Raw genomic sequence first — 13882 nt, 5'->3', positions numbered from 1 at the left:
TAATTGCTGATAATGTTATTGTATGTTATGTATATTAAGTCCATTTAAGTTAAATGGCACCAAGGGTTTAAATAAAACATTTCACATGTAGCATTATGTCAAGGCAGAATTTACCATGCCTTCAAATGGAAGAAACTAATATCCAAAAGACTATCTGGTAGCTCACTTGCTAAATTACTTAGTGTAAGATGAATGGATTTGGGGGGTGGAAGATCTGGTTTTCAGTTCTGGTTTTTGTTGCACATAATTTTTGAGCCCTGGCCAAATCACTTATCTCTGGGCTTTCAGTTTCCTCACCTGTAGAACTTCAAGTTCCAAATCCTATGACAGTATTTTGACCTCTGAAAGATGTTGATCCTAAGCACCCCTAATGACTATAAGATGACATTTGACTCCTTCACTACTCCAAACTGATGTTCCTGTTCTTATAATCCTTAAGCTACTTCATTGGAATAATACAGCTTCTTTTCCATTTTCCGATCATTTATTCCAAAGAAACAGAGATTTGAGGATGACTTTATGAAATTTTATTTTCCTTTCTGGAAATAATCATGAGAATACATTTTTTTCTCCCCTCTCAGTCCTTCCTGACTGAAGAATTGCAAATGAAGCTTAACTTTTGCCTATATAATCAATCTGGCCCATAGAATGTTAATTGAAATGTTTGCATAAATGTGAGTTCCAATCTCTGAAATTAAGGATTTTAGAACTGGGATTTCAGAAATATCAAATCTAGTGACTCTCAAAGTATGATCTGGTTGTCCTTTCAGGGAATACATGGGTCAGAACTAATTTCATAAAAGATGTTTTAATTTCTAATATGATTAAATGTCAATAGATAAAATTCTCATAAAAAACTCCCTGAGGGTCCTCAGTAACTTTTAAGAATCCAAAAGGATTTAAAAGCCTGGGAACAAAAAGATTGAGAACTCACTGATCTATTTTCCCATCTAACCCCATTCCCATTCCCTCACATATCAAGAGAGAAAATTTGATTTGTTCCCAGGTCTTTTTACATATCATATTTATCTCTCTTAATATCACGATCAAGCAAGGTAAGTAAACTATTCTATACTCTACCCAAAAGTGAATTAAACCTCATAGGGAATGCACTGATAAATATCTTATCCTATGCAGAGTCCCCTGGAATCCTGAAAGCTAAGTCACTTTGAACTCAAACATGAAAAGTTGATTTCATGGATGTAATTTAATCACTAATTTAATCATGATGAAAGTTTACTGCCTCTCCAGATTTTTACATCAGTCCTCCATCCTTGGTACTCTGAAGAACTTATTTTAGAGTTTGTGATTTTTTTTTAAAGAAGGGCTTTTATAATGTTTAAAATATGCAAAGGCCTATGTATTGTAAGACTGTTTTTTGGCATATGTATTTTTCAGAGATTGTTACTATTGTTACTATTTCTTGAAAAATAAAATATTTTCAGAAGATGCTTTTATTTCATTATCACTAAATAAAAGTAAATATTAAAAATAAGCATGCTTTCTTTTTCATAAAAATAACAGATGTCTGATTTTTTAACCATAAATCCCAAATAGAAAATAGTTGATTAATCAATCCTGGGTTATATTTCTTGTGTACTTCAATAATTCTATGATTTCCTCAGTGTGGGTTATAAATATTGTAACCCCTCAATTACTTGGTAGATCATCTTGGCTGATTTACCATGGCTGAAATGATTCATCATTCTCAAGACCAACAGTATTCTGGAGCAAATCCCATGCTCAGATCTATAAGATTTTGTAGTCTGCTGGCATAACCTCTGCGACACAACAAAGAATCTGAGTAGACTATTGATCAAGGATTTCTGATCATAGATGAAATAAAACTTAATTTAAATGGTATATATTACACATTTCTGAACAAGATATCTCAGAGAATAATGAAATGATTTGCTATTTCCATGCAAACAACATCAATCCAAAAGACTAGCATGTAAATAATTCTTAATTTATTCAATATATGACAAAGTATTATGAGTCTGATTAAGTAAGGAAACATTTGAATAAGCACTTGAAAATTATTTTTGAATTTTCCAAAAATGTGTTTACTTAGTTTCCCCTTACTGGATTTATTTACTCTTCCACAATTTTCAGGTAATAAATTATTTTAAAAATAATAAACTAGAGGAAGTAATTATCCATATAATTTTCCCCAAAAGATAGCTGCTTTTTCAAGAAGCAGTATCTGACAAAATAATCTGATTAAGGCTTGGGGAGGAAAAAGAACCTGAATGGGGTATGAACTTTTTTTTTCCCCGCTAAAGATGAACTGCTTTGACAAGTTCATCCACTGTTTCAATTATAATTTTCAATCTCTTGACTTTCAAATAACTATCTCCATCATTGCCCTTTCTGCCTAGCTCTAATCCTCCATCTCCAATTGCCTGTTGCATCTCACCTGACTAGTCTGCAGCACCCCAGATATATTATTGCTTACAATGCAGTTTTCCTAGAGCTTGCCCAAATTTGAAGTCTGGCTTTTGGTGACCCAAGAAAAATGTTATGAATCATCCTTCCATTCTTTTCCTTTTCCACTGTTGCCTAGTTTCATAAGGACATTTTTGTGTTATTTTCCCTAGGCAGAAATGCAACAGTAGGAAGGATGGGCCAGGTGGCTCCCTTGTTGCATTTGGCTGGACAGAAGAGCAACTGTTGTGTCAGAGAAGCCTATTGAACTACATCTTCCTTCCATTATGTTCTAGGGAAGGACTGCCTGAACAAATGTCTTCTGAAATCCAAATTATTCTCCAAACTTTACCAGAATTTCAAATATGGAAGAAACCTTAATGATCATCTAGTCCAACCCAAGCCTGAAAACCCCAGGGCAGAATCAACTAAGTGGTTGTCTAGTCTTTACTTGAAAAGTTCTAGTGATAGCAACCCCCTGGGACCAGGAGGCATTGAGAGAGTGGAAAGTATTAGAGAAGGGAATATGCAGACAGGTTATATGATTGCCCTGGATCTCATAGCTCATAAATGTATGAGGCTGGATTTGAACTTCAGACCCAATACTTTATTCATTGTGCCACTAACATAACTTATGTAGTTCATTTAGATACTTAGAAAGCTCTGATCATGTTTTTTCTGATTCCAAGGCTAAATTGACTTCCTCTCTTTTATGAATTGCTTCCAGTTCTGCCATTTAACACCAAATTACCAAAGGCACGATTGCCTTTCAAGCCCTTAGAGACAGCCTTAAACCTTCTCTCCTCCAGGGTTTTAGGACAGCCTATGTCTATCAGCTCATCCTCAAGAGATACCTAAGACCCTTCACCCTGGCTGTCGTCCTCTGAATAGTTTATCCATCTCCTTTATTGCAGCTAGGTGGAGTAGGAATAGAGAAGACCAGAGTTAAAATGTGGTCTCTGACACCAATTGTGTGACCAAGTCGTTTAACCCGTCTCAGTCTCCTCATCTGTAAAATAGGAGTAATAATAGCAACAGGGCTGATAAATAAGAAAATAATTATAAAGAACTTATTTAGTACAGTAGATATACTGGCCCCCAGTAAGAAGTAAATAAATGCTTATTCCTTTGTCCTTTTCCCTCCCCAAATCTCCCCCATTTTGCCCCTATAAAGTTAATTTTTTTAAACCAAAGGTAAGACTTAAATATCTCTACTAAAATTAATCTTCAACCCAATGTACTAACCTGTTAAAATCTTTCATGTATTAATGTGTTATTCCTCCCATATTTATAACATCTGTAAATTGGATAAATATGCCTTCTAAGTCTTTATCCAAGTTATTGGTAATATGACACAGAATCAAGAACGGATACCTGGGTACTCCATTGGAGACTTTTCAGTTGACATAAAATCATTGTCTATGTTTTTAGACTAACCATTCCATAAATTCCAACAAATGAGTGGGATCTCTTAAATATTTAAATATATTCATTTAAAAAAATAGTAGGGACTTCCAGTCAAGGTGGTGGAAAGAAGTCAGGCACTGTGCTAAGGTCTCCTGGCTTTCCCTCAGAATGAACATGAAACGAGTCTCTTAACAGAATTCAAATCCACACAATCCAGAGAAGAATAAAGGAGAAGAGTACCAACAAGGTCTGTATCAGGGGAACATGGGTGAGCTGGGGACAGAGAGCAGAGAGCCAGTGCATGGGTGATAGGGTGAAACCCAGACTAACCTCAGAACAGCCTTAGAAGCTTTTGGCTTTGTAATCAGGAAGAGGAGCTCCAGTTAGGTTGGAGAGAGAGATCCAGTTCATCGGGCAGGAGAGCTCCAGCATGGCTAGACATCAATCAGGTCAGCTCTGCTGGCCTGGAAGAACAGGGCCTCCAGCCCCTATTTTCAACACAGTCCCCAGTTGAGGCCCCCTACCATCCCTGTGAGAATAAGGGACTCCTCCAGAACACAGTAACAACCTTCCCATCCCCCCAGGCTCAGGTGTGGGCAGCAGATCTCTCTCAGTACTGAGTGAATAATAAGATTAACTACATTGTCTAAGGACTTAACCCATATTGTTAAAGGATAATTCAAACCCTGCTGCTCTTCCCGCCCCACCCCCCAGGCCTAGACACTCCAGAGAAAGCCTCTGGCACTCCCTACTGACCAGCCTAGTTGGAGTTACTAAAACCAGTCAGCAAAACCTGTAGGATTTTCAAAACCAAACTGTGAACTAGCCCCTCCCCCAACACAAGATCCTAGGAAAATGAAAAAAGATCATTGGAAAGGGCAGGGGGGGGGGGTCCTTTGAAAACTACCTCAAAGTAAAAGATCCTAATTCAGAGAGAGCTAGAACTTTTGAGGAGAGTATGAATTGATCTCCAGCCCAGAAAGATTTCCTAGAAGAGATCAAGAAGGAGTTTTAAAACCAATTGGAAAAATTGGGAAAAGAAACCAAAGAGAAAATTAACACCTTACAAGAGAAAATTAACATCTCACAACAAGAAAATAATTCTCTCAAAAACTACAATTGGGTACATGGAAAACTCCTTCAAAAATAGAATTGACCAATTGGAAAAGGAGTTACAAAAGTAAATGAAGAAAATTCTTTTCTAAAAAAAAGAATGGAATCTGTGGAAACTAATGACTTCATGAGACAACAAGAATCTGTTAAACAAAACTAAAAAATCAAAAAAAAAAATAAGAAAACAAAATATCTCAAGGGCAACACTACTGACCTAGAGAATAGATCCAAAAGAGATAACTTAAGAATCATTGGGCTTCCTGAACACATTGATGATAAAAAAAAAAGCCTGGACTCAATATTTCAAGATCTTTTGAAGGAAAATTGCCCTGATATCAGACGGCAAAATAGTTACTGAAAGAATACATCAATTTCCTCCTGAAAGGGATCCCAAAATGAAAACACCAAGGAATACTGTTGCCAAATTTCAGAACTATTGGATAAAAGAGAAAATCCTATAAGCACCAGCAAGAAACAATTTAGATACCAAGGAGCCATAGTATTACACAGGACCTGGCGGCTTCAACATTAAGGGATCAAAGGTACAATATTCTGAAGAGCAAGGGATCTTGGAACAGCCAAGAATTCACTGTCCTGAAAAACTGAGCCTTCTTCTCTTCCAGGGGAAGAGATGGACATTTAATGAAATAGGAGACTTCCAACTTTTCTTCATGAAAAGACCAGAACTAAATAGAAAATTTCAAACAGGAGATTCAAGAGGCACATGAAAAGGAACAAAAGGGAAAAGGAAAAAAAATGAATAAAAATGAAATTGGGCTATGCCCTCACCTGGGAGAAAGATTCTCATAACTTTTGAGGATTTTAACTCTATTAGAATATACTTAGCCAGAAGTAATGGACACTCATGACTCGTCTGTGGCTCATAATGATTAAAAACAATATCTCCTTCTAATGGGGGGGGGGGGGACAATAAAGAGACAAGAGGATGGAGGAGATTGAATAGGGTAAATCACATTATTTGAAGAGGTACAAAGGACCTATTGCAATAGAGGGGAAGAAGGGAGGAAATGAAAACTGTCTGAATCTTTCATCAGATTTGGCTCAAAGAAGCATTAACATACACACAGTTAAGAAACTCATTAGCCTTTCAAATATTAAAAGGGGAAAGGGGGTGGGGGATGGAAAGGGGAACTAACAGAAGGAAGGGAAGGAAGAAGGGGCAAAGGGAAAAGAGAAAGATAGGGGATGGGGTGGATATAAGGGGGTAAACACACTGAAGGAGGTAGTATTCAAAAGTAAAATACTGGGGAATTTGAATAAAGTAAAAAAGGGGGGAAATACAAACAGGGAAGATAGCATGGAGAGCAATAAAGAGTAATTATAACTTTGAATGTGAATGGGATGAACTCTCCCTTAAAATGTAAGTGAATATCAGAGTGGACTAAAAACAAGAACACTATAATTCTATTAGAAACCAAGAGGTATGGGAATTCAGAGAAACATGGAAAGACTTGCATGAACTGATCATGAGTGAGATGAGCAGAACCTAACAGATGAGTACACCCTAACAGTGACATGGGGGTGATGATCAATCTTATTGGACTTGCTTATTCCATCAATGCAATAATCAAGGACAATTTTAGAGTGCCTGAAATGGAGACTATCATCTGTACTCAGAGAAAGAACTGTGGAATTTAAACAAAGGCCAAAATCTATTACATTCAATATTTTTATTTTTAAAAAGTGCTTTATGCACTACATAATTTTGCTATCTCTAATATTTTATTTTCTCAAGGATATGATTTCTCTCCCAACACATTCAATTTTGATCAATGTATATCATGGAAACAATGTAAAGATTACCAGACTGCCTTCTTTGGGGGGATGGGGAGGGAAGGGAGGGTGAAGGAAAGATTGTAAAATTTAAAACCTTGCAGAAAATGATGGGTAGAAACTACTGTTGTATATAATTAGAAAATAAATAAAATGTTAATTAAAAATAGTAAATGAAATATTTAAGATGTCTTAAATAAAGAGGCCACATTACCTTCATAGGCTTAAAAAATTCTAACTACCTTTATCTCTCCATCTTTTTCACAGGAAGAGCATGACATACTTTATCAAATATTTTGCTAAGATTTTTTCTATAGAAATCCTCAGATGTTAAAACTGGGATTTCCTAAATTACCAAGTCTAGTGATTCTTGAAGTATGATTTGGGTATCCTTTCAGGGGACATATGGGTCAAAACTAATTTCATAAAAATATTAAGATTTTTAATTTTTAATATGATAGATGTCCTATTTATCAACTTTATAAGGATAAAATGGGGGAGAATTGGAGAGGGAAAAGGAGAAGTGATCTACCAGTTTACTCATACTTTTTGATACAGAAAATAAAGTTTTCTTTTGATAAAGAAAATTGGCATGATCTTTTCTTGAAGAAATCATGCTAATTCTTTCCTTTTCTAGATCTTGTTCTATAACCATCTCTTTGATATCATATTGTAAAATTTCCCAGGAAATCCATCCATCCATCCATCCAATCCATCCAGGGCTACTGGATGCAATAATTCTAAAGCACAGACCTGACCATATCTTATCCTTGACTCAATAACCCAAGTGACTTCCTATTCCCTCTATGATCATATAGAAATCTCCCATTTGAGCTTTTAAAGCTCTCCCTAATATCTTCCTTCCTCTCTAGTCTTTTTACAAATTATTTTCCCCATGTACTCTAAAGTCTTGCCATAATTGATCTCCTTTCCATAATACAAGTCATGATCTCCTTTGTATTGGATGTCTATCATGCCTAGACTCTCCTTCCTTACTTCTAGTTCTTGGAAACCCTCTTTAACTTCAAATTTGAGCTCTGCCTTCTGCAAGAGGTCTTTGCATCTTCCCATACAAGGTTATCTCATGTCTATTTGTTTTGGACAGGTCTTGTCTGTACCTTTTTGTATACATGTTGTCTCCTCTGGTAGAATGTAAGCTCCCTTAGGGTAGGGACTGCTCCTCTATTTTCTTTGTATCTAAAGTGCCATATTGGACACCTAATAAATGATTATTGATTAATTGAGTTATACAATTTAGGATAAGACAAAAAATTAGAAATAGCAATTATTAATATTGATTGATATTAATATACTATTTAATATTGATATATATTTGCTATATATTAACGGATATTAAAATATTAATCTTTGGCTTGCTACCTTATGAAAAAGACCATATAATTACAGTCTCTATAGAAAACATAGCCAACTTACCTTTTCCTAGATATCCTAAGGCTAATGTTTCTACTGGATTCTAGTCTTCTACTTCCAACCACCCCAAATTCCAACCAATTCTCAAATTCAGCATTTCCAATTTGGAAGCCCTAACCCTCCCCCCACTAAACCTACAATTCCTCTAAATATCTGTGTTCCTGTTGATGAATTTTTCCTCCTCCTAACTACTCAAGTATAAAACTCCAGAATTAGAGTTGTTTCTTCTTTTCCCCACCCCCCATATCCAATCTGATGCCATTCTATTTCTACACTATCTTTTACATGTATCCCATCACTATACTCACTATCATCAACCTTGTTTAGCCTAAATCACCCTTTGTCTGGACTATTACAAGAACCTCCTAATTGGTTTCCCTCCTTCTGTGCTCTCTTTTCTCTAATCCATTCTTAAACTACTTGTCAAATGAGGTAGAGACTGACCATTTCACTGTCCTGCTCAAAATCCCTTAGTAATACTTTCTTCATTTCCACAAGGTTAAAAACCAAACTCCTTTAGTTTGCCCTTTAAGACCTTTGGTCTGATAGAGAGAGCTGGAAGGGAACTCAGAGGTTATCTCATCCTGCCCTTGCATTTCACAGGTAAAGAGTAAACTGAGTCCCACAAAAGCTAAGTGATTTCTCCAAGCTGCTACAGAATGCAAAGTAACAGAGTTGGGATTATAACCCAAATCTTCTTACATTTTCAGGATCACTCAGTTATTATGTATCTGAAGCCATATTTGAACTGTCATCTTCCTGACTCCAAGTTGAGTTCTCTATTCTTTACCCCACCTGTTGTCACAACATCAACAATAATAACAAGAGTTTTGGCCTTTACTCTTTAGATTTTGTATCTCCAGCAACCAGCATAGGATTTGGTCATATTAGGAATTTAATAAATGTTTGCTTATTCCTTCTTTAAAGGCTCAGCTCAGATGTTATAGCTTCTGTTTACCTTCTTTGACCTCACTCCAAGCTGAAAGCATTTTCTCCCTCATCAGACATTCCTAATGTACTTCTAGATTTCTCCTTTGTCCTCATTGTTCCCTACCTTATGTAAGACTAATTTGTTCATAATAAAATCTGTGCCCCCTAAGGGCAAGGATAATTCCTCTGGTTTGTAACCCTATTAGTTAGCAGAGTGTCTTGTACCTGGGATGCATTTAATAAACATTAGGTGAATTTAATACACATCATTATTCATTCATATATGAGTTGCTGCTGTTTAATTGTCTTGGTTGTGTCTGTCTCTGTGGCCATAGTTTGCCATTTCCTTCTGCAAATTATTTTACAGATAAGGAAACTGAGGCAAACATGGAAAAAGTAACTTGCCCAAAGTCTAAGGCGAGAAGGTGAGTCTTCCTGAATCTAGGTTTGGTACCCTATCCATCTAGTTGCCCTCATATATTCTAGATCAGTCAGTGATAGGCTTCTTCAGCATTCTAACTTCCCTATAGCAGTATGTTCATATGCTTCTCATCTCTAGATATTATCTCATCTGGCCTCTCTCCCAAACTTCTATGTTACCAATCTGCAACTAACCCTTCTTTTTTACCTTTCCTGTTCATATTCCAAATGTATCACTTGTCATTGGAAGAGTTCTAGGGTGTCAGATCCTTTATTCCATCAGTTCCCCGTCTACAGTATACCAGAGAGTAGAAGGCATCAGGTAGTGGATTCTGGGAAAGGAACCAGGACCAGACTTATAGCCAGATTTAGCCAAGAAGCCAGCAGACAAGCACAACTAGTAGAAGGTAAAGTAAGCCAAGAGTGAATGATGATGTACGTTAGCAGGTGGGGAGTGGGGGTGTTGAGTACTCTGGAAGTCACTCCTAGAAGGTCCAAAGACAAGATGAGGTTCTAGACAGGTTGATAGAATACAGGAAATTCAAGGGAGTAAAAAGGACAAAACAATAGGAGAGAAAAGCAAATAGGAACACAAATCCTTTTCCTTAACCCTTTTACTGAAGCAGCTTTCTGCCCCTGCTTCCCCAATTTTCTGCAAAGGTTATAGCTTTGACTTCCAGACTTTGGCTCCTATAAAGCAGAAGTCATACTGCAGTGAAATGTATTAAGTCTGTGTTTTCTCTATTTCTCTCCATAATTCATGCCCTTATTTTATGGGACTTCAATTCATTCAGTAAACCTTTATTAAGGCGTGTGTGCTAAGCACTGGGAGTTCAAAGAAAGGTAGAAGGACAGTGTCTCTGTTCTCAAGGAGCTCACAGTCGAAAGAGGAAAACAACATGCAAAATAGGCAGGATAAATTGAAAGGAACTTAGAAAAGGCTTCTTGACTTTATCTGAGGTGAAGGAAATCAGAGAAACTAGGAGGTAGAGATAAGAAAAAGAAATAAAGAGGGAGTTTCTCTTTCTCTAGTTCCTCAATCTACTCAATTCCCTTTATATAATTCTCTACTCCATCCACCCCAATAGAGATACCCTTCAGCTTGCTGTCACCTATAAGTGTTCCATTTCCATTTTACTCAACTCTAAAATTCTTTATCTGAGCAAAACCTTTTATCATTCCATCTTTCCCTATGCCTTATAACTCCTAATCCAGGTCTTCCTTCTCATTAAGACTTCCAATCCCTTTACCTCTCAATACTTACCCAAGGTATAACCCATGAACTATTTACACTCTTTTCCCTTCCCAATCTCTAACCCTATGATGAACCAATTCACCTCTACAGTATTCTCTACACTCAGGCCCTTCTATCTTTGTCCTATTTCCAATCCCACATTTGGCAAATACCAACCCTGGATTACTGCCACAATTCTACCTTCTTTGCTCCTGAAGGAAGTCACAAAACCATGTTGATTTCATCTGACACAAATTTATGTCATCTACTCTTAGTGAAGGAAAACAATACTTATATCCCTTTTTAATTGATTTTATATATCCCATCAGCTGCTATTCCACACCTTTTTATATTTTCTCAAATATTCCATCACACTCCTTCACTTTGAGGATCTCACCTTATACTTCCCCCCAAAATTGAAGCCATCCCAAGAGCCTCTTCTCCTATTAGGGCCTCCTGACATTACCCCCCACTATCACTCCTTCCTGCCAGTCTGATAAATAAGCAGCCCTTCTGCTTGCCAAGGACAATCTCTCTAATGCACCCTTGATCTCATCTCTTTTCATTTCCAGGAAATTGCCCCCATCCTTGTCCCACTCTCTAAGTTTCAATTCTCCCTATTTATAGGTTCTTTCCCTGTTGTCTACAAACACAGCACATTTTCCCCATTGACAAAAAAATTACTTGATTCGACTGTCACCAGTGGCTATTATCCTAACTCTCCCTTCTATTTTGTGACTAAATTTCTTTGGAAAAAATCATCATTACTTGATACTTTCACTTTCTTTCCTCTCATTTCTTCACTGCCTTTAGTCTAAGCACAGTATTCAACTGAAACTGCTCTCTTCTTTAGGTATTTTTATTATACTTCTATCATCATTCTCCTACCTGTCTTTAATGACTCCTTCATGATCCTCTTCACTGGGTCTTTATCTTTATCGTACTAACACATATATCCCCCAAGGCTCTTTTCTCATACTCTTCCCTTTTTCTAACAACTATTTTATTTGATGATCTCATCAGCTCCCATGGGTTCAATTATCATCTTTACACAGATGATTCCCAGATCTATAAATCCAACACTCATTCCTCTTCTGAACTCTAGTAGGACATCACCAAGTGCCTGAATGTCCCTTAATCACCTCAAACTTAACATGTCCAAAACAATTCATTATCTTTCCTTCAAAACCCTCCACTTTTTGGAGCTTGCTGCTATTGAGGGCAGTACTGATCTCTCAGTTGCCCAGGTTCACAGTCTTGGCCTTCTTCAGGCACCAAATCTTTTTCTTTAGGTTTTCACAAGGACTCATGTAAGTCAGTTTGTCTCCACTTATATAGTCTCCACCCTTATTCAGGACCTCATTGTATTTATTTTTTTTCTCTTTAAGGTATTTAGTATTTTATTTTCCCCCAGTTACTTGTAAAAACAGTGTTTAACATCCATTCCTAATATTCCTCATTACATTTAAGCTGGACTTTGCAAATCACCTTGTGACTGATCCTTCTGCCTTTAATCTCTCCTCACTCCAGTCCCTAATCTACAGAATTGTCAAGATGGGGATCTTTCTACTTCCCTAACAATGCTTTGATTTTCTTCACCAAATCTGCTTTACCTTTAGCATTTTTTAATATTTTATAAATTTAGCAAAGTCATTAAACATAATTTTCCATCCCACCATAAATTTTAGTTTTTTTAGTTTTAGTTTTTTGGTTTTTGTTTTTTGGAGGTGGGTTTGCAAGGCAATGGGGTTAAGTGGCTTGCCCAAGGCCACACAGCCAGGTAATTATTATGTTACTGAGGTAGGATTTGAACTCAGGTCTTCCTGACTCTAGGGTCGATGCTCTATCCACTGTGCCACCTAGCCGCCCCCCCCCCATAAATTTTAAGAAATCAAAAATGACTCAATTTTTTTTTTGGTTTTATAAGTAGCACAGCTTTTTTTTTTTTTGTTCTACCATTTTTTCCATCATAAATACATCTGATTTTCAGGTGCATTAAGCTACTTTGCCCTCTTTGAGTTTTTTTTTTGTCTATCTTTATCTAAAATAAAATGATTGGACAAGAGGATTTCTGTAGTCCTTTTAACTCTTAACATTTAAATAGTTTTTTCTGGGCTAGCCTGGAAATATAGCTATCATTATACCACTGTTTATATGAGGTGGGAGGGAGAGGGAAGTTCTGAGTTCTAAACAAAGTTAAAGACAAAGATTTGAAACAAACCATTTGTAAGTTGATAGTCATCTATACAGCATTTCTTATATTTCATCTCAGGTACCATACTTCTGCCAATGAACTTTCTATCATCACCACCTCTGACAAATTCAGTTTCTAGGACCCACTTTCTATACCTTGAAAGAAAGATTAGATGTATAAAGTAAAGTGGGGACAAGGAGTGATAAATATTTGGAACAGCTGCTCTGGGGAGTGTATTAGGATAAACAAATATCTGAAAGATTTCCTTTTTTTTCAGTATTCTTTCTAATCTTCAACATTAAATGAATTTATTTGATATAAATGAATCTAAATTCACTTTGGGGCAAACAAGGTTCAAATTAGAAAATTTCCATTTGAGAATTAGATTGGGGGAGGGATTTTGGACAGGAAAAATGAAGTATAGAATGGAAACCAACTGTATAGAAGATCAATTCTAATTTTAATTCAGGAAAATGAAGCTTAAATAGTGTTAATAAGTTTTCAGTATTGCCAGGTTGTTTATTGGACACTTTAATGCCAGTTTCTCAAATGGGAACAGAACCAAGTTAGAAACATTTTTTTAATTACTGTAAATTGAAATTATAAAAGAAAATATTAAGAGTGGTTTCAATTTCTAAAATTCTAAAACTGTGTAAATTTTATCAATTGATCTAAGTATCCAAGCTTCTGCAAATATCATTCTGCTGTTTAATTTTGATTGTTTTCTGGTCCTCCAAGATGTTTTTACTTTTGCCTCCATCCTCTTTAAAGTTTTTATATTTGAAATTATCTCATTGCATCTTGTTCAGAAATACCTTCTTAAGACATTCCATCTTTGCTCTGGCCTGGTAAGGAGAATCGGCATTATTATTAATGACTGATTAAATTTTTTTGACTCAATCCATACACTTCATAGTTATGTGAATGGAAAA

The sequence above is a fragment of the Macrotis lagotis genome, chromosome 4 (genome assembly GCF_037893015.1).
Source record: "Macrotis lagotis isolate mMagLag1 chromosome 4, bilby.v1.9.chrom.fasta, whole genome shotgun sequence".
Taxonomy (NCBI): domain Eukaryota; kingdom Metazoa; phylum Chordata; class Mammalia; order Peramelemorphia; family Peramelidae; genus Macrotis; species Macrotis lagotis.
Note: the sequence above shows the minus strand (reverse complement) of the source record.